This window comes from Callorhinus ursinus, unplaced genomic scaffold, assembly GCF_003265705.2.
Source record: "Callorhinus ursinus isolate GAN/ISIS: 27379988/994484 unplaced genomic scaffold, GSC_fseal_2.0 scaffold7, whole genome shotgun sequence".
Lineage (NCBI taxonomy): Eukaryota > Metazoa > Chordata > Mammalia > Carnivora > Otariidae > Callorhinus > Callorhinus ursinus.
Window position 1 is genome coordinate 74,462,918 of NW_027397069.1, and position 25,263 is coordinate 74,488,180.

Here is a 25,263-nt window from a genome sequence, read left to right on the forward strand (position 1 = left end):
ACCGACCCTGAAGAGTAGGAGCAGACCAGCTGACAACTTCCACTTCCACGTGGCAGCTGGGAATTGAGATGATGTAAAGAGGATCATGGCACCTAATTGAAGGGATGGCATTTTCAAAAGTCTCACGTTACTAGTATGAAGAAATGAGTGATCCTTTTGGTGGGAGGTGGGTGGTTGCTGACAGTGCCCCAGCATTTTTAGTCAAGTGTCTTTCAAACTGCAGGGTGAGATCCTTGAAAGGATCAAACAAGCATTTTGTGGTCTGTGAATAACGACGCAGAGAATCACGTCACATGTAAATAAGGGTAAGTCGCTCTTATGAAATTGTGAATCACAGTATAAACAAAATGACAATAACACGGGGCCCCGTGGAACTGTAATTTTTACTGCATGGGAGACTGATGGGGGACAGGCTCAGTGCCTCACTTCATCAGCTAGCTGCTGTTCAGGTGCCTGGCACTCTGCTAAGGGTTTTTCTAATGGTTTGTCACGTCCTACCACAATGCTTCAGATTCCTTAGAAGTCTGAGAGAGAGAGAAGCACGAACAATGAGGATGAATTTGTTTCCAGTTTTGCCATATTCTGTGGGACGTATTTTTTTTCTCATGAGTAATCTGGTGCCCTAATAGTCTTCTGTCTGAGAACACACGTATGGCCAAGGGTTGGGCATGGTGGTGTCCTTTGTCCTGGTGTCCCTCATTTCAAGGAGTTGGATTTAACAGGAAACAAGGTAGGCAGTCTTGGACCCTGCCCATGGTAGAGGGTTACTTCAGGTTTTCTGTAGGGTTTTATAAGCAAGACGCTATCTGGCTGATTTCTCAACTGTGAAATACACAAACCAGTCACTTGATGTTGGTGTGGAGAAACACTTGTTTTTACTCAAGGTCACAAGAGAGGCTGCACTTAGTATCTTAGTATTTATGGCAGAGTGCTGATATTTCCTGATTATAGGATAAGGGTGAAATGTGAAGAAAGGTATCTTTTTCCTGGGCATTTTTAAAGGCATGAACTGGTATATAAAGGGAAACTGCTGATTATAGAAAATTAAATTTTTTTAAAGATTCTATTTTTGGGGGGTGCCTGGGTGGCTCAGTCCGTTAAGCGTCTGCCTTTGGCTTGGGTCATGAGGGATCCCGTCCTGCATGGGGCTCTCTGCTCGGTGGGAAGTCTGCTTCTCCCTCGGCTCCTCTCCCTGCTCATGCTCTCTCTCTTTCTCCACCCCCACAAAAATAAATAAATAATCTTAAAAAAACCAAAACCAAAAAAAGATCTTACTTTTAGGTAATCTCGACACCCAACATGGGGCTTGAACCAACAACCCTGAAATTAAGAGTTGCATGCTCTACCTACTGAGCCAGCTGGCACCCTGGAAACTAATTCTTGACAATCCCCTGAATTCTGTTTATAACACCTACCTAGGAGAATTTTTAAAGTTGGGCATTAATGAAGCCAAAGATATTTTGCTTGTCGTCTTCTTACAGAAATTTAGGAGTAAGTTTTATTTGGGTTTTAGATGAGTTAATGTGTATAGTATGGGTTACCGTGCAGTACTGTTAGATGTCTTTTTTTTTTTTTTAAGATTTTATTTATTATTTATTTGACAGAGAGAGACACAGCGAGAGAGGGAACAGAAGCAGCAGGAGTGGGAAAGGGAGAAGCAGGCTTCCCGCCGAGCAGGGAGCCCGAGGCGGGGCTCGATCCCAGGACGCTGGGATCATGACCTGAGCCGAAGGCAGACGCTTAACAACTGAGCCACCCAGGCGCCCCTAGATGTCTTTAATTAAGTGTGGAAATTGTGCACTAGAGAGTGACATGTTTCATCTCTGCCAGAGTCCTGGTCCTCACTGTGTCTGAAACACGGGGCTTCTTCCAGGGCAGGATCCTGATCGTTAGAACAAACCAGCACAAAGTGAAACCCCGCCCAACACAAGCAGCAGCTTCTGCCTGCCCTGTCGATCCTCTAGCTGGCTGTCCCTTTATTTCTGCGGCTGATCTGGACTTTTCCTGCCAGCAGCTGAGTCTGAACTCCTCGGAGTGAGGGAGTTGATCATGGAAGAAGAGTAAAGAAATGTGTTACTAAGCCATTCTTGCCCAAGTGTGGTATAGGTCCTTTCACAGTAATCTAAATGTTACTGGACCCAGAGGGTTATACAGTTTTACTTAGAACACCATGCATTGGAAACTCAAAAGAAATTCCTAGTATTGCTGACTCGGCACATGTTGTGGCATGCCTACTGTGTGCCAGGCACTGTGTTAGGACCCCAAGGGTACTAGAGTGAGCATAATAGACCTGAGTTTACAGCCAGCCAACAAATACATTTTCGGTACCTTTTTTCCAAACTAAATTGTCCTACAACAGACAAGATCTTAGAATAGCGTAGATTTCCCAGCTGGATAAAGAACTTTAGGCGTTATTTGTGAATTTCTGAGAAAGGAGTGTTCGTGTGGTTGAGGCTCTAAAGTAAAACCACTCAATTAACTTTTTTTTTTTAAGTATCATATTCATTCTTCCCTTGGCCCTTTGATGTTTATTTTTGTTGCTCAAATTGGACTTTAAGGCTGATAGCAGCCATGCTGGCCGCAGAAACAGATTTGTCCCGTTCAGTGAAATCAGCAGAACTTGTGTTCGCGGATGGGCTGATGGTCAGTGCCTTTCTGACTCGGTGGCTGAGGCGTGCATTGTTGAGAGGGGCGCTGCTTCAACGCACCACCTCGGCATTTCTGTGCTATCTGAAAGAGTGATTGTAGAACCGTCCTGGCATATAATTTTCTAATACACATCGAGCATATACTTTTCATCCAAAAATACTTCCTTCATAGCAGTTCCTTAGCAAAGGTTATGTTTTATTCATACTTCAGTATTGAGCTAAGCCAAACCATACAGCAGGGCAAATTGGCTTTTTTGGTTTGTTTAACCTGACTGCGTTATTACTTTCTTTGGCGGTGTGTCTCAATTTTGGAATTTGTTTCAGATAGATCATTTGACCTGAGAGGATAGATGGTTGGATTGCTAATTGTCCTCTGTGGTTTGCTCTCATCTTTGAGAGAACTACTAAGAAGGGAAGCTGCTGGATTCCCTAGCACCACGCCTTCCCATCCAGGGAGTGGGGACTGGTGTCACAGACCTCATATTGTCCTGTTCTTGTTTTTTAGAATAATTCCCTTTTATCTGTTTTTCCCCCTAAATTATTTAGCCTTTTAAATCTGCTTCCTTATTTCATTTTTAAATGAGCTATACAAATTTAATGGGAGGACAAGAAAAAGGGTATTTCAGAGAATAAAAAGAGCATGCCAATATCAGTGTGAAAGGCAAACCATTAAAATGGAACTCTGTTACAGGGCCTTGAAACAAAGGTCAGGACTTTATATCATTTACAGTCTTCTTGAGTGTAGCTTTTCAAACAACCTTATCTTTACCTTTCCTGCCTGTTTTAGGTCTTGTCTACAGAAAATTCGACTCTTCCCATGCATTTTAGAGTTAACACACTGATTTTTGCTTTTATAAAGTATGATACTAAGTCTTGGCTCAAGCACATTGCTCACATCCTGAGGATGAGCGTATTACTCAGGCATCAAGCCAGGACAGCTGGTCCCACTGGGACTAACCTCAAGCTTCCCTAACTCTAGTGAGTAGTTACTCATAACCCTTGAAAGCCCCACTTTACCTGTCGCTACAGCTGGTTGGTTGAACTGGCCTAAATGAGCAAGCAATGAGAATTTTTAGGTATAGGAACTCCCATGAGCAGAGGCCTTTGCTCTGTCACTGCTGCATCCCCAATACCTAGAACCGGGCCTCTTACTGTTTGGTGATTTAATAACGGTTTGAATGAGTGAAATGTTCTAGCTGAGATCATGAAGTCATTGACATGAACAAAATCTCTATACCTTAAATAGTTGCTTTGTAACAAGCTTCTCCTCTCCTTAACACCACTCCGAAACAAGCGTCTCTCCTTAACACCGCTCCGTGTTATCTTTGTCACTTTGGGTAGATTGCTAATCTGTTCCCGTCGCAGTTTTTCCATCATGGAAGCATGGCTGGTAAAGCTCTTTTTCCCAGGGCGGTTGTGGGATGGACAAGAAATGATTTAAGTAAAGGACCTGGCACAGCACGTGCTCTTGGCTAGCACTGTCCCCTCATGCTGCCCAAACTCCCTTCAAAAATCTACCAACATCTTACAGTTGTAGGCTGTGCCCGGTGGCATAAATGGCGTTTCCTAGGCATTGAAAGGGGGGAACACTGTTAGGTAGAAAATTTGACTAGAGGGGCGCCAGGCTGGCCCAGTCGGTACAGCGTGCAACTCTTAAAATCTCAGCGTTGTGAGTTTGAGCCCCATGTTGGGTGTGGAGATTACTTAAAATCTTTAAAAAAGAAAGGAGGGAAGGGAGGAAGAACGAAAAGAAAGAAAATTTAAGTAGAAAATTTCCTAGTGGAAGTGCTGAAGCTTTTGGCAAATGTTAATAAAGGCAGCAGTCTATCATTTTTGGAAGGCTGTTAACTCTACACTAGCCAGCTGGTATTTTGCCCCTAGATTGTCCAGTCCAGAAAGAAGCACACCAGATTTTGAAATGTCTGACCTCGGGCAGAGCCTCCTTAGCAGTAGCGTGTACTCAGAATAGTTTAATCATCTTTCACATAGAGGCACTTGCCATGCAGAATAGCCGTTTCTCAGAGAAAATGTTAATGCGCTTGAGGAGTTGTGCATTTTCTGATTTTTTGTTTATCGGCTCTCTGCCACTTGTGGGTACAGTGACCAGTTAAAAGCACCTTCCTCCCTGAGACGAGAAGCATTACCTGCAGCCTCGTGGTTTGCAGCAGCGTCAGAGTGCACATTGGGTGAGTGCCTGAGACCCATGGAGGGGTGGAAAGGATGTGGGGAGGATGTGCAGATTCTTTCAACCAGAAGTTGACACATGTGCACCATCTTTAGAAGTCAGTTTCAGTCTTTGAAGGAAGACCGATATTTCAGAAGAGTAGCCAAAGAAGAAGTGAGAGGAAGTAGGAAGGGCCATGGGGCCTGTTATAAGGTATTTGGCATGCATTTCTGGAAAATCATGCTGCCACCACTACAAGGTATCCACCATTAACCATTAATGTTGGTATATGCTCTGATTTTTAAAAATTTTACAAGAACAGCGTCATATTGTAGGTACTATTTGATTGGTGTTGACTTTTGGGAGACATTCTCGAGTATCTAGTGATTTGGGAGCGATGCACTAAAATGCTGAGGTGGGGCCTATTGATGGGAGCTTCACTGTAGGGTGGTCAGGCGGAGAGCCAGTCCCACAAATGTCTGTTTCTGGAGGCTTGTCTCAGGAGCCCTGGGGTTTTTCCAGGGGAGACCCTCAAGTGGCGAGATGGCCAGTGGCTCTGGGAGGTCTGTTCTCAAGGACAGGGGAGGACGATGGGCCGCAGTCAATTCAGCATGTCTGGCTCAATCTCCCCGCTTTATTCTGGTGCTTCCCATCTGCCCCCTGGTGTGCTGTAGTCTCTGATTTGGGTGCTTCTGGTCCAGGGTCTCCTGCACAGAGTGGGGACCCAAGGACTCAGGTGCACTGCACGGAGCACCCTCTTTTCTGCCCTCCCCTGCCCTGTGGGCTCCCATCAGGCACTTGGGTGTATGTGGATGGAGTCCATGGCTGCCCCTCCGTTGGGTTCTGAACTGAAATCCCTTCTTCTTCACTGTGATTGTCACATAAGAGTATGATGGAAAACTAAGCAGAGTAACGAGAGTTGTGGCTAATGCATCAAGTAGAAGCTGAAGTCCTATATATATATTTTTGTTATCCATTTTTTGTTGTTTGTTTTTACTTAACAGTGTATTATAAACATTTTCCTATATCATAAAATTTTACTCTCTAGCACTTTAAAAAAAAGTGTTGTATTTCACTAAATGGATGATAGACATTAATTTATTTAGGGACACTCCGTTCATTTGTAATTTTTCACCCTGTGGGCAACACTCAGGTGGATATACTTTTAATCAGCTATTTCGTTCCTACACATGGTTTGCTGGGCCAGTTGTCAACAGAGAATTTGAACCAATTTGCCAGAGGGATTTTCAGATAGTTACCTGAGAGGAGAGGGTGAGGAGACAGGAGCAAAGGAAGAACGGGTTATTTGACCCTGTGAAAAGGTCTCCGGGGCACCGAATCAGATGTGAGATGGTGCTTGTTCCTGCCTCCCAAGAGTTTGCAAGGTGGTAGGGAAACCAAGGCATGAAAGAGCTGTGCTTTTGCACACTTACTCATTTGTTCATTACTTAACCAAACATTGAGCAGTCCCTGTTTGCTAAGCACAATGGATACAAACATGAATATGACTCAGTTTTTGGCCCTGAGAGCGTACAGGATAGGGAGGCAGGATTGTGAAGAAAGGCCATGGGACAAAGAGAAGCTGGGTCTTGGTTTTATTGAGTATTTTGGTGATGATTGATGATGATGTAATCTTTCAAACATTTATAAAAGGGGAATAAGAGAACATTTCCCCACATTTGTTTCAGACTTTTTTTTAAGTTTTTATTTTAATTCCATTTAGTTAACATAGTGTGATATTAGTTTCAGGTGTACAATATAGCGATTCATCACTTCCATACAACACCTGGTGCACATCATGAACATGCACTCCTTAATCCCCATCACCTGTTTCACCCATCCCCCACCCACCTCTTTCTGGTGACCGTCACTCTGTTCTCTATAATTAAGAGTCTGTTTCTTGATTTGTCTCTCTGTTTTCCCTTTGCTTCTTTGTTTTGTTTCTTAAATTCCACATATGAGTGAAATCATATGGTGTTTGTCTTTCTTTGACTGATTTCGATTAGCATAATACCCTCTAGCTCCGTCCATGTCGTTGCAAATGGCAAATTTCATTTTTTATGGTTTAATATTCCATTGTGTGTGTATGTATGCATGTATATATGTCTGTATGTATATATGTATGTGTATGTATGTGTGTATGTATATGTATGTATATATAGGTATATGTGTATGTATATGTATGTGTGCACGCATGCATGTATATATGTATGTGTACGTATGTGTGTGTATGTGTATGTGTATATGTGTGTATATGTATGTATGTGTGTGTATATATGTATGTGTGTATGTATGTGTGTGTGTGTGTATGTATATGTGTGTGTGTGTGTATGTATACACACACACACACCCCCCACCTCTTTATCCATTCATCCATTGATGGACACTTGGGCTGCTTCCATAATTTGGCCATTGTAAATAATGCTGCTATAAACATAGGGGTGCATGTATCCCTTTGAATTAGTTTTTTTTATATTCTTTGGGTAAATGCCCAGTAGTGCAGTTACTGGATCACAGGGTAGTTCTTCCTCTGATGTTTTTGAGGGAGCTCCATATTGTTTTCCACAGAAGCTATAGCGATCTGCACCCCCACCAGCAGTGCACGAGGGTTCCTTTTTCTCCACGTCTTTGCCAACACCTGCTGTTTCTTGTGTTGTTGAGTTTAGCCACGCAGACAGGTGTGAGGTGGTAGCTCATTGTAGTTTTGATTTGCATTTCCTGATGGTAAGTGATGATGAGCATCTTTTCATGTGTCTGTTGGCTATTTGTATGTCGTCTTTGGAGAAATGTCTGTTCATACCTTCTGTCTATTTTCTAATTGGATTATTTGTTTTTTCAGTGTTGAGTTTTGTAAGTACTTTATATATTTTGGACACTAACCCTTTATCAGGTATGCCACTTGTAAATATCTTTTCCCATTCAGTAGTTTGCCTTTTTTGTTGTTGTTTCCCTTGCCTTAGGAAACGTATCTAGAAAAATGTTGCTATGGTTGATGTCAGAGACATTACTGCCTGAGCTCTCTTCTAGCATTTTTATGGTTTTTAGGTCTTTAATCCATTTTTAATTTATTTTTGTGTATTTCTTACAGAAAGTGGTCCAGTTTCATTGTTTTGCATGTAGCTGTCCAGTTTTCCAACACCTTTGGTGAAGAGAGTTTTTCCCATTGTATAGTTTTCCCTGCTTTGTGGAAGGTTAATTGATCATATAATTGTGGGTTTATTTTTGAGTTCTCTTATTCTGTTTCATTGATCTATGTGTCTATTTTTGTGCCTATGCACCGTATTGTTTTAATGACTACAGCTCTAATATAACTCGAAGTCAGGAATTGTGGTGCTGTTTCATAGACTTTTATAGAAACACTGTATTATATACATAGTGGGGCTTCTCTGGGCTCTTCCAGCCTTGATCTCTCCCTTCCCTCCCCAGCCACTATTATCCTGAATTCATCTTCTCATTCCCATGCATACGATAACCAATACACAGTACTGTTTTACAAATTAAAAAAAACTCTGTACAGCATGATTTTGCAACTTACTTTTTTCATGCAACATGTTTTTGAGATTTATCCTTGTTGATAGAAGAGGCTCTATTTTAATTGCTCAGTTGTATTGCATTGTGTAATTATATCATCACCTATCTATCCATTATCCTGTTGATAGACATTCAGATTGTTTCCAGTTTCCAGATATTGTCAAAGTATTCTCCTCTATGGTTATACCATTTCACACTCCTTTCCTTGCTTTATCAGGGCAGATCTCCCTGTCCTTGCCAGTAACTGGTGGTGTCAGACCTTTTAAATATGTCAACCTAAGGGGTGTGAAATAGTTCTTAAAAATGCAGTTCTGGAGGGAGGCAAACCATAAGAGACTCTTAACTGTAGGGAACAAACTGAGGGCTGCTGGAGGGGAAGGGGGTAGGAGGATGGGGTAACCAGGTGATGGGTATTAAGGAGGGCACGTGATGTAAGGAGCACTGGGTGTTATAGGCAACTGAAGAAACACTAAATTCTACCCCTGACACTAATAATACACTATGTTAACTAAGTTGAACTTAAATTAAAAAGGCAGTTCTGGGGGCACGTGGGTGGCTCAGTCAGTTAAGTGTCTTGATTTTGGCTCAGGTCATGATCTCAGGGTTGTGAGATCGAGCCCCACATTGGGCTCTGTGCTCGGCATGTGGTCTGCTTGAGATTTTCTCTCTCCCTCTCCACCCACCCCCCACTGGCATGCTTGCTCGCTCACTCTCTCTAAAAAAGAAAATGCAGTTCTCGGATTACTAATGACATTGGACTTCTTTTGACTGTTTGGGTTTGAACCACCGACGGCATGAACTTGCAATATGATTACTCATTCCGAGCCTCAGTCTCCTGATTTTCATAAAACGTGAATACTGGCATTTTGGAGTTCTTGTGAAGATTGGAGACCATGTGCACAGTTCCTGGCACCGTTTCTGTCTCAGTCTTGAGTCTTTCTCCCAACAGTACCCATGAGGCTGCCCCACATTGAGGAGATACACCCCTCCCCACCAAGAGCTGTGGTCTGGAGCAGCAGGAGCCAGTACAGGGGCTCTGCTGGAGCTGAGAGGACCTTCCTGAGAGCCCGGCAGGAGTCCCAGGAGAGCCCCTGCCCACCGTTGCCTGCCATAGAGCTTATGGAGTCAGTTAGGTCTGTTGTTCTAACTGATCTCCCCTCACACTGTTAGAGTCCATTCTCACACAGTAGCCTGAGCAATCCTTTTAAAGCAGAAGGCAGATCTTGGGCTCTTGTGTGGCTTCTGGTCTCACTCAGGGTGAAAGCCAGAGTCCTTACCATGGCCTTTGCGTTGAGTTCCCACCCAATGGTTTGTCGCCTGTTTTCATCCTGAAATGAATCTGCAGGATCGTGTCCAGCATCTCAAAGCCAGGAAGTAGAGGAGGGATGGAAGAGTGCAGCATGCAGCTGGTGTTGAATCAGTTGGCTCGGGTAGGCGCATGTGTACTGAGTTTTTGTGTAAAATGTACTGTTCTCCTGCGGCCGTAGTCAAAGTAGCATCGCAGCCTGTGAGTCTCCGCCGTCCTGGCCTGCCTGCTCCGTTTCAGCCACACTGAGCCTGCTTTTTCTTGAACACTCTCTTACCTGCCTCAGGTAAGAGGCAGGTAAGAGACTACCGGCCTTTGTAGTCGCTGTTCCCACTTCCTGCAGAAACCTTCGGCTTCACTCCTGCCCTTCCTTCAGATCTTTGTTCACATATTCCCATAATAGAAAGGCCTTCAAACACCCTTTAGAAAATAGCAACCCCGTATCCCTGACACACACACTCACTATCACCCTTAATTGACATTTTTCCACATAGCACTTGTAATTTGTGATTTTCCTCAGTTTTGTTTATCTGTCTCCCCAGGGCCTAGAATGGTGCCTGGTACATGGTGGGCCCTCAGTAGATATATTTCTTGGGTAAATGACTGAGTGAGTAGTGGGCTTTCGGTAAATGTGGCCACTGTCCAGTAGGAGCAGGCAGTATGTAAAACAATAAGTAAAACTCAGTGATACCAGTTCCATGGTAGTGTATACCAGGCCCTGTGATACAAGAAGACTGAGAAGTCAGTGTTCCTGGGTGGTTGTTGGAGGGTGAAGAGAGGGGCATCAGGGTGGGTGTCGTGGTAGAGATGAGGGCTCGAGCTGAGTCTACAGAAGTGTGTAGGCATTTGTCAAGCAGGAGCTGGGAGTGGGCCTGACATTCCAGTGTTGGAAGCAGCGTGAGCAAAGGTCCTAGGACATGAAGCCATGTGACGCGTTTCAGAGTGGTAAACCATTGCGAGTGCAGCCCACATGCCGGCCTAGAGCTTAGGGGGAGGAGACAGAGGCCAAGGAGGGCAGTGGTGTGTGGGTGGGTCTTGGGAGAGGGGATTCCAGCCGGAGTCAGGAAGGCCAGGAGGAGAGAAGGGATGCCTGCATTCAGGCATTACCAGAGTGGGGTGTTCGTGTGTATGTATGAGAGGGTGGTGGTGATGCATTTCTACAAAGACTTTATTTTCTGAATACAGAAACGATACAAACTCATTATAGGAGATTTGGAAAGTGTAGGGAGTGTGTGAAGAATATAAAATTCCCCTGATCCTGCCACACGGAGCTGACATTGTGTTCGTGTCTCGGGTTGTTCCTTCACTGCATAGTTAGTTGTGTCTCCTCACTAATAGGATTGTTCTTCTCCAGTTACGAAGTTTTGTAAGACGACTAGCCTGGCAGGATTGAAGGCATTGAGAGTTGTTGGTGACAGTTACTGGCATGGAGAGCGCTGGAGCCATGTGTTCTCTTGATCCTTTTTGTAATTTTAGAGGAAGACACTTTTTTAAGTCTTCCCCCAAATGTAGAATTACATCCTGTTTTGGCCCCCTTTTTCTACCACAACCAATTAGTCCCTCTCTCCCTCTCCCCCTCTCTGCCTCTCTCGCACACCCATCTGCGCCCACACCCGCTCCTCGGTATCCTCCGGCCATGGCTGCCCTGGACTGCTGTGCTGGGCCTGGTGTGCGCCTTGTCCCCTGAGTAGGAGAGAGCTTTGTGGCACTGTAGCCTGCAGCGAAGGCCTGGGTTCTCCAGAGGCCTGGGTTCACTCCTTGGTGCTCTAAGAAATGTCATAGATGAATTCTTCCTTCCTAGGAAAAATTGGGGACTGAGAAACGTGTTTGTCATCCGAACTTGGCAAAAGCTATCCTTGCCCTATTGGGCACAATAAGAATTTAAATGCAGGGTGCCTGGGTGGCTCAGTCGGTTGAGCATCTGCCTTTGGCTCAGGTCATGATCCCGGGGTCCTGCCATCGAGTCCCGCATCAGGCTCCCTGCTTCTATCTCTGCCTACTACTTCCCCTGCTTGTGCTCTCTAGTTCCCTGTCAAATAAATGAATACAGTCTTTAAAACAAAGAAGAATTTAAATGCAGCATTCTATTTAATAATAAAAATATTAAAATGTTGGGACACCTGGGCAGTTCAGTCCGCCAAGTGTCTGCCTTGGGCTTGGGTCATGATCTCAGGGTCTTGGCATCGAGTCCCACATAGGGCTCCCTGCTCAGCAGGGAGTCTGCTTCTCCCTCTCCCTCTGCCCGTCCCCCCCCCACACCTGTGCAGGTGCCCTCTCTCTCTCTCTCTCTCTCTCTCAAATAAATAAAATCTTTAAAAAATATATTAAAATGTACACACAGATTTTTTTAAAAATTGAGGTATGATTGACATATAACGTTAATTTAGGGTATATAACAATGATTCAATATTTGTATATATTGCAAAATGATTGTCACATTAAATCTAGTTAATATCTGGGGCGCCTGGGTGACTCAGATGGTTAGGCGTCTGCCTTCGGCTCAGGTCATGATCTCCAGGTGCTGGGATCAAGCCCCACATCAGGCTCCCAGCTGGCTCTGTGGGGACCCTGTTTCTCGTTCTCCCTTTGCCTCTCCCCCTGCTTGTGTGCTGTCTCTGCTCTCAAATGAATGGATAAAATCTTTATAAAAAAAATAATCTAGTTAACGTCTATCACCATGCCTAGTTACAAAATTTTTTTTCTTGATGAGAACTTTTAGGATCTACTCTCTTAGCAGCTTTCAAATATGCAATACAATGTTAACTGTAATCACCATGCTGTGCATTACATGCCCAGGACTTATTTATTTTATAACCGGAAGTTTGTACCTTTTGACCCCTTTACCCACTTCACCCACTCCCTACCCTTCACCTCTGACAACTGCCAGTCTGTTTTCTGTACCTATGAGCTTGCTTTGGGGGTTTTATTTTGTTTTGTTTTTTTCTAAGATTCTACATATAAGTGAGATTGTATGGTATTTGTCATTCTCTGGCTCTTTTTTATGGCTGAATAATATTCCTGTGTGTGTGTGTGTGTGTGTGTGTGTGTGTGTGTGTGTATGTGTGTGCGCGCGCGCACGTGCGCAGATATAGATACCACATTTTCTTTACCCATTCATCCATCAGTGGACACTTATGCTTCCATGTCTTGGCTACTGTAAGTAATGCTGGACAAACATGGAGATGGAAATAGCTTTTTGAGTTAGTATTTTTATTTCCTTTGGATAAATACCCAGAAGTGGAATTGCTGGGTCATATGGTATTCTTATTTTTAATTTTTTGAGGAAGGTCCATACTGTTTACCACAGTGGCTACATCAGTTTACATTCCCACCACTATTTGGCAATGCTTGTCCTGAGATTTCACTGTCAGCAACATAGAATTAAGAGAAATTATAACTGGTAGTCACAGCCAAGTTTGAAACAAAATGAGTGGATTTTAAAGCACTGATGGAGGAGCGCCTGGCTGGCTCAGTCAGTAGAGCATACAGTTCTTAATCCTCAGGGTCGTGAGTTCAAGCCCCACATTGGTTGTGAAGTCTACTTAAAATAAAAATAAAAAATAAAATAAAGCATTGTTGGAAAATGAAAATTGTTACAGAACTTCCAAGTCCTTGGAGATGTGAATTAAAAGTTAACTTCCCAATATGTATCTATTTCAAAGTTACACTGTAACTGTTTCTGAGAAATACATAAAAACTTAACAAGGGAGTTTCAGTTTTCACTACCATGTTTCATAACTAAGATATTTATATGTTTTAATAAATTATACTGTAATTAATGTATTACATGATATGTTTTAAGAGTCCTTGTAGAAGTAGCAGATTGCTGTCTTCTTTGATGAGCCTGTAGCTTTCTAGATGTTCCCATTTACTTGATAACATTAAAAAAAAAAATAACCCCAGGGAAGAGGGCTCTGTGTACACTGCATCCATATGCCTCCTCCCCTTGATGCATATGGGCTGACCATCCCCAGCAAAGTGAGACAGAGGCAGCACTGAGGGCCCAGAAGACACGTAAAACAAAAACAGTTACTCATTTAGAAAGCAAAGAAAACAAGCTTCAAGTTCTGTGACAAAAGCATGGGCTCCTGAAGTAGGCCCATGTGCTGTGTTCAGGTAAGCGGCTCATAGACAAGGGCAGACCTTGACAGGCAGCATTTGTCTGGAAGTGAAGAGCAGCCAGTCGTCCCACATATATTTGGTGGACTTAATTTCAAGAGCCAGCATTGGCTTGGAGCCCAGTCAGAGAAATCAGTTTGTCCAGAATCATGTTTAAGCTGTTCATGCTTCAGCTTTGAGGACTCTGGTTTATCTTTTGGCCAACTTGATGCCCTGTTCTGGCACAGGCTAGTCTCTCATAAACTCAGTCCCATCACAGCGCGTAAGCTTTGGTGCCAGACGGTTTTTCGTAGAGTTGAACCGGTCATCCATTTGCCCTTTTCAAGGATGGGGTGGGTGTTGGAGACCAGGGATGGGTACCGGTATCTTTGATAAAAACATGCACAACAGGGCGTCTGGGTGGCTCAGTCGTTAAGCGCCTGCCTTCAGCTCAGGTCATGGTCTGAGGGCCCTGGGATTGAGCCCCACGTTGGGCTCCCTGCTCAGCGGGAAGCCTGCTTCTCCCTCTCCCGCTCCCCTGCTTGTGTTCCCTCTCTCGCCGTCTCTCTCTCTCTCTCTCTGTCAAATAAATAAATAAGATCTTAAAAAGAAAAAAAACACGCACATCTCGGGCACGGTTTTCTTTTGCTCACTAGTGACATCTACATGCCTCGCTCACAGACCACTGGCCCCATCATCTGTCTTGCTACGATTTCTCTTCCTCAGGCATCGTGGGTTGAGGCAGACATTGAATCTTTTCCTTTATGGAGACCTTTTCCCTCCAAAGGTAGAATTCCCATCAAGAGTGTGAATTGAGGGGCGCCTGGGTGGCTCAGTCGATAAGCGTCTGCCTTCGGCTCAGGTCAAGATCCCAGGGCCCTGGGATCGAGCCCCGCATTGGGCTCCCTGCTCCGCAGGAGGCCTGCTTCTCCCTCTCCCACTCCCCCTGCTTGTGTTCCCTCTCTCGCTGTGTCTCCCTCTGTCAAATAAATAAAATCTTTAAAAAAAAAAAAAAGGGTGTGAATTAAAACTCAAAATTACCTCCTGTCATAATTCTTACCACTGGGTAATGCTCCTCTAGGCAGCTGACGACAAATGGCAGGTGGTCTTTTGTCTTACCTTATCTTTAGTATCTGCTTTACCTCTGTCCCTGTCAGACAACAGTGGAAGTTCAGAGTTGAGTTTGCAGATGAACTCCCAAGCTTTGGCAAGCCTTTCCTTCTGGACTCTTGTCCTGACCTCTGAACCTATCTTGAAAGGAATAGAAAGCCACAGGAGAAAGCCTGAGGTTGGTGCCGTCCTAGCCAGCCTGAGCTCTCCCCAACAGAGGGAGCTGAGAAAGCTGGCTTTGGGTCTCTTAGCATCTCTTCAGTTGTCCACTCTCAAGGTCACGTTATGTTCTTTCTAAGTTTTCTCTGTATATGATCTTGTCCTTTCTACCAGAAAGTTTGTTGATCTGTCTTCTACCTGCACTCAGCCCCGCCCTCCACCTGGCATCCTTCAGCTCATTCTTTAAGTGTGTGCTCTTAGTGATAGGTTTTCTTTTGTGCTGGGAAAACATGGACCTTGAGAAGTCAAACCCTCTGGCTGATGGTTACCAGAAGTTTCCCTAGAATTCTGTCTTCTGTGGGGCCAGCATCATTGCTTCCTGTGGATTGCACCATTTCTCTGCTGTCTGCCAAAGGCTTCTCGCTTCCCTAAGCACTCAGAACACTGGAAGTGATGATCTGGATTTCCTTCATTGTTTCCTTGAGCAGTAGAGGTTGTTTTAGAGACTTGGTAAAAATGAGGCACATGATAACTCCCCTGTGCTTTGGTGTGTATGCTTTTTTTTTTTTTTTTTTTTTTTTTTTTTTTTTTTTACCCAAATTTTAGGGTACCTGCTTTCCTTTTTTTTTTTTTAAGGAATTTTTTTTTAAAGATTTTATTTGTTTATTTGAGAGAGAGAGAATGAGAGATAGAGAGCACGAGAGGGAAGAGGGTCAGAGGGAGAAGCAGACTCCTTGCTGAGCAGGGAGCCCGATGTGGGACTCCATCCCGGGACTCCAGGATCATGACCTGAGCCAAAGGCAGTCTCTTAAGCAACTAAGCCACCCAGGTGCCCTTCTTATAAGCAGGGTTGTCTTGTTGGGTGGGGGAGGTGCTCTGGAAGGGGCCAGAGCAGATTCTGCCTTGTGAAGCTCTTGCTGTCTCTCTTGGGCTTTGGCTCTCACTCCTTGGATCAGGATGCTGCTGGATTGTTCCCTGGTGCTGCTGGAGCCAAAGGGCTTCCTGCCAGAGCACAGGGGTGCCTGCAGGTTGGAGGCTTGGGGCTGGGAAGCCCAGTGCAGTGCTGCTTTCGTAAGCCCAGGCTGTGGGCTGTGTGCACACGCAAGTGCATGCCTATGCACACATATGGTTGGGACCCAGGAGTTCTCCCTTAAGGAAAAAAAAAAAGATTCACCCATTCTTTCCTGAAGCACTTTAAAATGTTTTTGTGTATTTATTTTTCTATTACTTTCATTACTGAAAAAAATAGTTTATTTTTCTCAAAAAGAGATTGGACCTGTTATCGTAACAAGTCATAGCCAAGAATTTGGTACTCCTTTAAAAGAACAAAAACATTTAGAGATATAATAATAATTTTGTAGTCAAATATTAACCCAACCAAATATTTATTTGAGGACCTACAGAATTGTAAGACCACATAAAAAGGTAGTACTTACTGCTGAATATGCAGCCAAATTATGATAACTAAATACAAAGTTTAAGATAAAATAAATAGGTGAACATACTTTTTCAGATTATACACTGTTACAATTGTCAATTATCTATTGTGTAACAAACCATCCCAGAACTTTTGGTGGCTGAAAAATAACAATAATTTTATTATTTATGAGGATCCTCTGGGTTGGCTGGCCTCTCCTGGACAGTTCTTCTCCATATGGCGTCTGCTGGGGTTCCTTGGGGCTCATTCCACTGGGAGCTCAGCTGGGGGTTGAGCATCCAAGATGGCATCACCCACATGCCGGAACTGCAACAGGGTGGGCTGGAGCTGCTGAGGCTGGCTGGGTCTCTCTCTAGCCACACAGAGAGCCAAAGAATAAGAATGGAAGCAGCCAGGCCTCTTGAAGGCGAGGCAAGGCACACAACTGGCATAGTTTCACCTGTGGTTCATTCCATTGGAGCCAATCCCAGGCCAACCATGACTGAAGGGGAGCAATAGACTCCACCTTCCTACGGGAACTGCAGCCTGTGTGTACAGGGTTGGAGGAGTTGTTGGTGCTCATTTTTAGACATAGGCACACATGAATAGAAAGAGAGGATCTGGGACCCCTGAAACCATATGTATGTATGAAAGCTAAGAGGGAATTTTGCTATATTAAGTTTCCATGGAGTGTGCATACCTCTCTTCACCTGCCTCAACAGTAGCAAAAGTAAAAATCTTTAGCATTTTAGCAAATACCCCTCAATACCATGGTATTTTAGAGGGATTACCTTGTGAAATCTTTCTCTCTCATTGGACTCAACAGTAATCTGAAGAATTTTTGTCATCTGCCCACAATGATGTAGCTAGATGATACAGGTAGTTTTATTCTAATGGAATATGGCATGTGCATCAATACTCTTACTTTGTTACTGTCTTTAACAAAAAGAAATCATGGGTATTTCAACATAAAATTAAGTCAGACTCTTTTTCTCATGTTCTAATTAAGCCCTTGTTCACAGACAAAAAATTAATTTATACATAGTTAAGATACTAAGACACATAACATTTTGTACATAAGCATTTTTGCATGTTGTTTACACTTTTGAAGGTTGCATGTTTTGTTCACTGCTGTATATTCAGTATTTTTTTTTTTAAGATTTTATTTATTTATTTGACAGAGAAAGATAGAGCAAGAGAGGGAACACAAGCAGGGGGAGTGGGAGAGGGAGAAGCAGGCTTCCCATGGAGCAGGGAGCTGGATGCGGGGCTCAATCCCAGGACTCTGGGATCATGACCTGAGCCAAAGGCAGACGCTCAACAACTGAGCCACCCAGGCGCCCTGCATATTCAGTATTGAGAACAGTAGGAGGTGTTTAGTAAATATTTGGCAAGTAAAAGAATTGTGGCCCTAGAAAGTATTTTTATGGCTGTATTAGTATGTTCTGGGCAATACATTAATTATAATTATCATACTCATTCTATCATTGGGTATTTAAGCTCCTTCCAGCTCCCGTCCCACCCCCTTCTATTTAAAGGGCTGATTTATTATATCTTATTCTGACACTTCTTGGTACAAATTGATTTTTAAAATATTTTTAAAATATTATTTTAAATTAGCCTGAAAGAGACACCTGGCTGGCTCAGGTAGTAGAGCATGAGACTCTTGATCTCTTGGGGCCATGAGTTCAAGCCCCACGTTGATGGTGGAGATTACTTAAAAAAAAAAAAAAATAGCCTGAGAATAAAATTCAAGAAGTGAAATTATTTAATCAGGGTGCAAGCAAATTTTATAACTACTGGTACTTAATAACAAACGTTCATCTTAAAGGACTACGATGGTTTATATTGCCACCAAAAATCTGGGACTGTTGAAGAATTTCACCAACCCATTTATCTTTGTAGTGGTTTATTCCAGTGCTAATATTAATTATAAAGTACTATTTTATTAGTGTTTCTTTGATCATTGGCAGGGTTGAAAATTTTTCATGTTTAATTTTAGGCCAGATTTATTCTTCATTCCCTTACCTACAGGTACTTTAAGAATTTTATTTTTTTCTAGGGCGCCTGGGTGGCTCAGTTGTTAAGCGTCTGCCTTCGGCTCAGGTCATGATCCCAGCGTCCTGGGATCGAGTCCCGCATCGGGCTCCCTGCTCAGCGGGAAGCCTGCTTCTCCCTCTCCCACTCCCCCTGCTTGTGTTCCCTCTCTCGCCGTGTCTCTCTCTGTCACATAAATAAATATAATCTTAAAAAAGAAAATTTTTTTTCCCTCAAAAGTGCTGAGCAGTTACTCTACCCAGAGCCACTTGCTGTGTAAATAAGGTGTAGGTGCAGTGACTTCGTCCCGCAAACCTTTAAGAGGCCGCCACGAGGGGTTGAAGTTTCTGTGAGCCTCTAATGTGCAGTAGTAATTAATTTTCTTTTCTTGTACACACATTTAAAAGTCAGAGTCTGCTTCTGTTTGTCCAGCCATCGTTGGAGCACACACACGAGGAAGCTCTTATAAGCCCACGTAGAGTGCTCTTCATTCTCTTTGGGAACTGCGTGCAGCGCAGAGAACGGTAGGAGGCCGGGTCTGCTGGGCTGGCTGGTGATTCACATCCATTCCGCCCGAGGCCTGTGTTTCTGATTAAGGCTTGACAAACTGGCGGCAGGATGCACTGAAACACTGTGTTCCACTTGGTTTCCAGAAGAACTCCTGGAAGCATTTGGTTGACGGAATGCAGTGCAGAAGCAGCCCGGCGACAGTATGTGGGCTTCGCAGCGAGGCCTCCTGCACCCCAGGGAGCGGCCGGAGCCTCATGGGCACCCGGGCACCTTTCCTCTTGGGGCTGCCGCTGACTGCGGCCACCCTTCACACATACCCCACTGCTTATTTCTCTCTTCCATGCTCAGGAAATCAGAGTGCTTCTGGATCAGATTCCTTTTTGATGTGAAGAAGAGGACTACCCCCCAATTTCAAAGCTGGCTGTGCTGTCTTCCTTTTCCTTGACAGGCTGAGGAAGTGCCCATTGATTTGGGGGGGAAAGGGGAGTATTTGAGTCCCAGGACAGCAGTGCTCAAGTGGCCAGGGGATCTTGGCTAGAGATGGGGTCTTCAGCAAGGGATGGCCAGAGACTCTTCTCCTCCATTCTCACTTTGAACTTAAATGGGTAGTGTGTGTACTGAGGACTGAGACACAGGCCCACATAGACCCAACAAGGCCTGAGTTCTGCATTTCTAGTTTTTTTAGCCAAAATTCATAATTGGAATGTTAAAATGTTGGGATATGGCTTTGCTAACATTTGAAAAATGCTTCCTTACCAGGAAGGGGTTAGGGAAGGGACCTCCGTAGGAAATTCCTTCCTTCATACATAATAACTCTTCACTGAATTTCAATTACTCTCAGTCCTGCGTCGATGCCCATAAACTAATCGAGCTGTACAGAGTGTGTGAACCCAGCTTTTGTCTTCCTGTGAGTTATGAGTCAGAAATCATAGGCTCATCACTAGGTTTGCTACAGCTCTGCCCTGTAGGACCTGTGAGTGGTGGAGAAAATGCACCCGTTTGAGGGTGACCAGGTCAGGAGAGCAAAGGCAGGTGGGGCACATCCCTGGCCAGACCACAGCCTTTTCCCCAGGCTGGGGCTGAGTTGGCACCGAGAGCCCATGCACCTGGGGCTGAGGAGTAGCACAACTGATTGCAGGTCCTCCTCATGCTGTTTGGTGGGCTTTCTGCCATGTGTAGGCAGCAGGGCTGGCAGGGCTGGGCTTTGGGGGCCCTGTGGCAGCTGGAGAGCTGGTCGCTGGACAAGGCTGCTGGGTAGGAGGCTCATTGAGGGGCAGGATCTGGACTAGACAGAGGGGATGTGAGGTGGAATGGACCTACAGTGGAGGCTTGGCTGGTCCCAGGAGACACTCTAGAATTGGGAGTGTGGAGCAGCCCAAGATTCTGCCAGGGCAGCGGGAGGGCAGTTTGGCTACATGCCCCACACGTCATCCACTTGGCCATTTTGTTAAACTGCCTCACTGCAGTCCCTTTCATATCAGACAAGATATGGGGAAATCCCATTTTCCAGAATTGATTTTGGCTAGAACCAGTTTTAAGTTCTCAACAGTTTATTGATAAAATGTAAAAGGAGAAATCTCTTGGGAGAGATACCTAAGGTGGAATGCTCTTGCCTTCAGAGCATCCAGAATCTTCTACCACTCTAGTCTAGGTAAAGTTGAGAAAAAAATGCTTTTAGATTGGATGTGGGATGTGAAGGAAATCTCAAAGTCAAGATGCTTCCAAGGCTGGGAGAATCGCATGTTGTTTACTGAATGGGAGGACTGGAAGAGGGAGGTCGGGTTTGCACAGGGCGAGTCATTGCACTAGGTGGCACAGAGCAATCACCAAGGAAGTGAGTTTGAACCCTGGAGGCAGCTTATACCAAATCTAGCATGCCTCGTACAGTGGCTTCAACCCCAGCACGGAGGGCTGTCTAGAAGAGAAGACTGCCTTATAGACGTGGTGTCTGAGTTCCTACTGGAGAAGCATAACTTTTGTATGAGATACTAAGCAATCCCAACTGAAGCTTTCTGGAGGGCTTTAGGAGAATGAGTTGTATATAATATTTTCTTGGTGCATGTTGATAGGTGGCATAAAGTTATCAAAGTCTTGTTAACCCACGGTATTGCTTGGTTTTAGACTGTTAATAATTAGTAAATGGTAAACAATATAAGAGACACATGGTAGGACAGCTTTAAGATTTTGTCAGCTTCTATAGAAGAGGCTCTCCCAGGTATGCAAATTAGGTACTAGAGTAAAACTCGGGGAAATAGTTTGATTTTTGTGGTCAACGGTTGTGTTTTACGTTCTCTTCAGCCTGTGTTTGGGTACAGCCCTTGTTTGTGCTTTATCTCCATCTTCCCACCCAGCGGGAGGCAGCCTGACCAGAGCACCTCCTGGCCGCCTCCCCGCCTCACTTCCCGCCTCCTGGGCAGGCAGCCCTCTCCTCCTTTGTGGATCTCCCGGCAGAGTCCCATTCAGTCATTCCTGCACTCACACAGCTCTTTCTAGTGTCAGACACTGGAACAGATACCTGACTGTCCTTCCCCTTCAGCTGGGGCCACGTGCTTGCTATAGGGCACGGCCATCCTAGCACCCACGGAAGGGGGTAATATTTATGGGGCAGCCCTGGGTGAACTGGAAGAGCTCGGAGGTGTCTGTTGAGACTTGGTAAAAGGAACTCATGACAGTTCTCTTTATAATTATGGTAAGAAAAGTAAGCATATAGTATTAGAAAGATTAAATATTGAATCTGTATCAAATCTACAAATATAGTCTTTACGTTTGTCACCAGAGACACTTAAAATACCTCTGTGAACTGTGAGAGCAGACCCTTACATGGTGCTGTTTTGAAACATGTCATTATCTCTTTTTGTCTGTGGAGCAGCCCTCTTAGCCTTATTTCACAGGGAGGGAAACAAATGCTCAAAGTAGGTAAATAATTGGCCGAAGGGTACACAGCTACGTGACAGGGGGCAGGTGTGAAGCCAGGCCTCCTGGCTCCATGCTCCACGTCGAGGCTCTGTACTGCTCTGCTGTCCTGCTGCCTGTTCTGGAGCAGGTTTTATGTTTGGATTGGCCATGCCCAGTTCTAGATCAGGACTTTTAAATGATGGTGCGTGCTTGAGAAAGGAAGATGAGTGACCCAGCTCCTCAGCTTGGCTCTAGGGCCCAATGCCGGGCTTTAGCTTCATCCCTCTCCATCTCCTGGCGCTGGCCTCCTGCCATCCCCCTGACTGTGCAGTTGTATTTTTGCCTGTGCACAGGCTTTTCACTCAGCCGGAGGGCACCAGCCCCCTTCCCAGCCTTCCATGTCCTGACATGGCTGTGGGCACCCTTGCCGCTCTCTGCTCGTGCCTGGCGTGTGGTGTGCGGCCTGTGGCAGTCACTAGCGAGTGCAGGGATGTGGCTTCTGTCTCTCATCCCCCTGGCAGCTTGTCCGGGAGAGGTGCCGCCCAATTGCCCGTGAGCTTTTGCCCCTTGCTGCTGACTGGGAGGCTGTGGGATGAACCCCGAAGTGTTTCCAGGGCCTTTGGTAGGATCTCTTTTCCAGGTAAGAGTCGTCCATTTGGTCTCATTTGTCATCATTTGTCAGTTCCCATGTTCGGTTTCATTAGAAATTTAGATAATTTACGGTAGTTTCCATTTTTACTTTTATTTTCGTCAAAACCAAGTAGTTTCCATTGAAATTTTACAGTGAAGATTGGATTCACGATTAGCTTTCGATCATATCAGCTCCTGCTCATTTTTGCTTCCATGCTGTGAGAGCTGTGAGCCACCACTGTTTTGCCATGTCCACATCTCTGAGCCTCTCAGGTTCGAGTTTCGGGTAGAAAGTCACCCTTCTCTCAAGTGCAAATCCCTGTGATAGGTACTTTTAGCTGTTAGTTGCATCTTGGGGTGTATTTTTTTTCTCCCAGTAATTTTCATTATGAATTTGATAAAGGGCTGATCAGTCGTTAGTCCATTGGAAATTGGTAAGCAGTTTTGTGAAATGGAGATTTGAGACGAGACAGATAGACAGGGAGTGGGGTGGAAGGGGCCATGGGACAGACAGACCCAGTTGGGGTCCGGGGGTGGATGCTGAGGTCTGGCTGCCCTGACTGGCTTGGGCACTGGGGGCCCCTGTTCACTCGAGCAGCCATTGCAGCTGCTCCTGGGTGGGGGCACCTCTGCCCTCCCAGGGCCTGGTTCATCCCCTCATTGTTTCCCTTGAACTCCGTGGAAGCCCTGTTGAGCAACAAAGGAGGGTGGGAGGGACAGGTGGCCCACCAGCCAAGGGACTCTCAGAGCCCGGATTCCTCCCAGATCTGCCTTGGAGGGCAAGGCTTCCCCCAGAGCATTTCCATGGAAGGTATTCACGGAAAAAAGGCTATGTGGGAAGAAGTGACATGTCAGTCAGGTCCTAGTAATGGTTGGAAGAGGATCCCTTTGTTTTCACAGCTCCTGTGAATGAGGTGGTCCTTGTGGGGGGGGCCGGCCACGTCATTTTAACTTTGGCCTTCTTAGGTCACCCCTTTTCTCCCTCAGTTTTTGCTTTGTTTTCCTTTTCTCTATTATGGATGTGATAGGCCTTTTTAGTTTGATTCCAAAGATATTTATTACTGAAGGTACTAAGGAAATCAAAATTAGGAGACATTGCCCCTGTGCTCATTGGGCGCCTAGACTAGTAGTGGAGACTTTAGATGCCCTGGGACAGATCAGTAATAGGAGTATAAGGTACAGAGGAGCATATGTGGGGGGGGTGCAGGGGTGGCGCAGGGACGGGTAAGAGGAAGAGACAGTCCAGAGGCAGACGGGACATGAGTGTGTGCTCCTGGAGAAAGGGGCATGGGGGGCTGGCGTGTACTGGCCCGTGCAGGATGCACATAAATATGCCAGTGTCTGAGCACATACCATCCAGGAAAAGTGCCTAAGCTCTGGGGCAGAATTTGGGCATTCTTGGGTACTTTAGAAATACTGTGTGTAATGGCACCTTTGGCCCCACCATCACCCGTGACCTGTGCCGGGAGGGGCGTCTGACCTTTGGGGAGAGGCCCATGTCTTCTCCTACCAGACAGCCATGCCCAGCGCCTGGACACCCTGTGGGGATGCTGGAGGCAGCGGCTGCCGTCCTTCCTCTCTTCTGCACCTCTCCCCAAGCAGGTTCCGAGCCACTTCCCACGGTGACACTCCAAGCTGCCGGCTTGGTGTCTGACAGCCGGAGTCATGTGGAGCTTCAGAGAGGTCACACTCAGCAACTGTGCAGGAAGCAGGTTGTGCTGTTGGATTGACGTCTGCTTGGGTCTGTTCACAGTCCACAGCAGATGGTGAGGCTGGATGAGAGGCAGGATCCATATTCCCAGTGGATTTAGAAATGATCCTGGATTTCCTTCAGCTGTAGAACCTAGCTACACGTGTCTGTATAGTAGCATCTTCCGAGGGTTAATGTATAGAAACTACTTATTTGCCAAATGAGGGTGAGGAACAAACAAGGGCAAGACTCGACTGATCTGGATTTTTTTTTTTTTTTAAGATTTTATTTATTTGACAGAGAAAGAGACAGCCAGAGAGGGAACACAAGCAGGGGGGAGCAGGAGAGGGAGAAGCAGGCTTCCAGCCGAGCAGGGAGCCGGATGCGGGGCTTGATCCCGGGACGCTGGGATCATGACCCGAGCCGAAGGCAGACGCTTAACGACTGAGCCACCCAGGCGTCCCAAGATCTGGATTATTTGACGGTTTTTAATAAACAAGTTGCCTCGTTAGCGTTGATTAGGTTTTATGATTTGAAGCATCACTGTGAACACAGTCATTATTTGTGGTCTCCTGTTGATTGTTCTTGGTTAAGTTCCTAGATTTAAAGCACAGTAAATGTATAAATCTTGAAGTCGTGGGTGCCCAGTAAACAGGGAGAATTTGAGAATGTATTTGTTTTGACTTGGTCAGTCCACGAGTCAGCACTTTGCTGCCGTTCGGCAGGCGCTGAAGGAGTGAGCACGCCTGGCAGTCCCCCCTGGAGGAGGCAGGAGCTGGTGGTCACGTTTCAGACAGAGCAGACTGCTGTGGTTAGGGTCAGCTCCCACGGGCGCATATTTTGCTCCAGGGTGATCCTGATAAGATGCGGCCTTATACCATGTTTTTCTCCGAGCTGTTGAGAGTTCTCTGCAGACATGACCTCATCGCATAACATAGCCGTGAAGTAGGGAGCTTGAAGGATTACCTCCCGTCTGCAGGTGAGGCATCGCCGTGTTCGCTTCTGCACCTCTCTCTCAATGGCCCCACTGGATTTGACGCACTTGCCCTTTCTGTCTGTCCAAGCTCT

General features: G+C 45.4%; 1 protein-coding gene across 4 annotated transcripts in view; it reads left to right on the forward strand.

Annotated features, from left to right (window-relative positions):
• The window catches only part of LATS2 (large tumor suppressor kinase 2), a 75,344-nt gene that overhangs the window by 35,224 nt on the left and 14,857 nt on the right, over positions 1–25,263 (forward strand). Inside the window, exon 1 of one of the 4 annotated variants that reach the window (XM_073894795.1) lies at positions 25,037–25,174. The exons of the other annotated variants lie outside the window; for them this stretch is intronic. The gene's annotated coding sequence lies outside the window, so the exon portion shown is untranslated. Of the gene's footprint in view, positions 1–25,036; positions 25,175–25,263 lie in introns of those variants that run through there. 4 annotated transcript variants of the gene reach the window in all.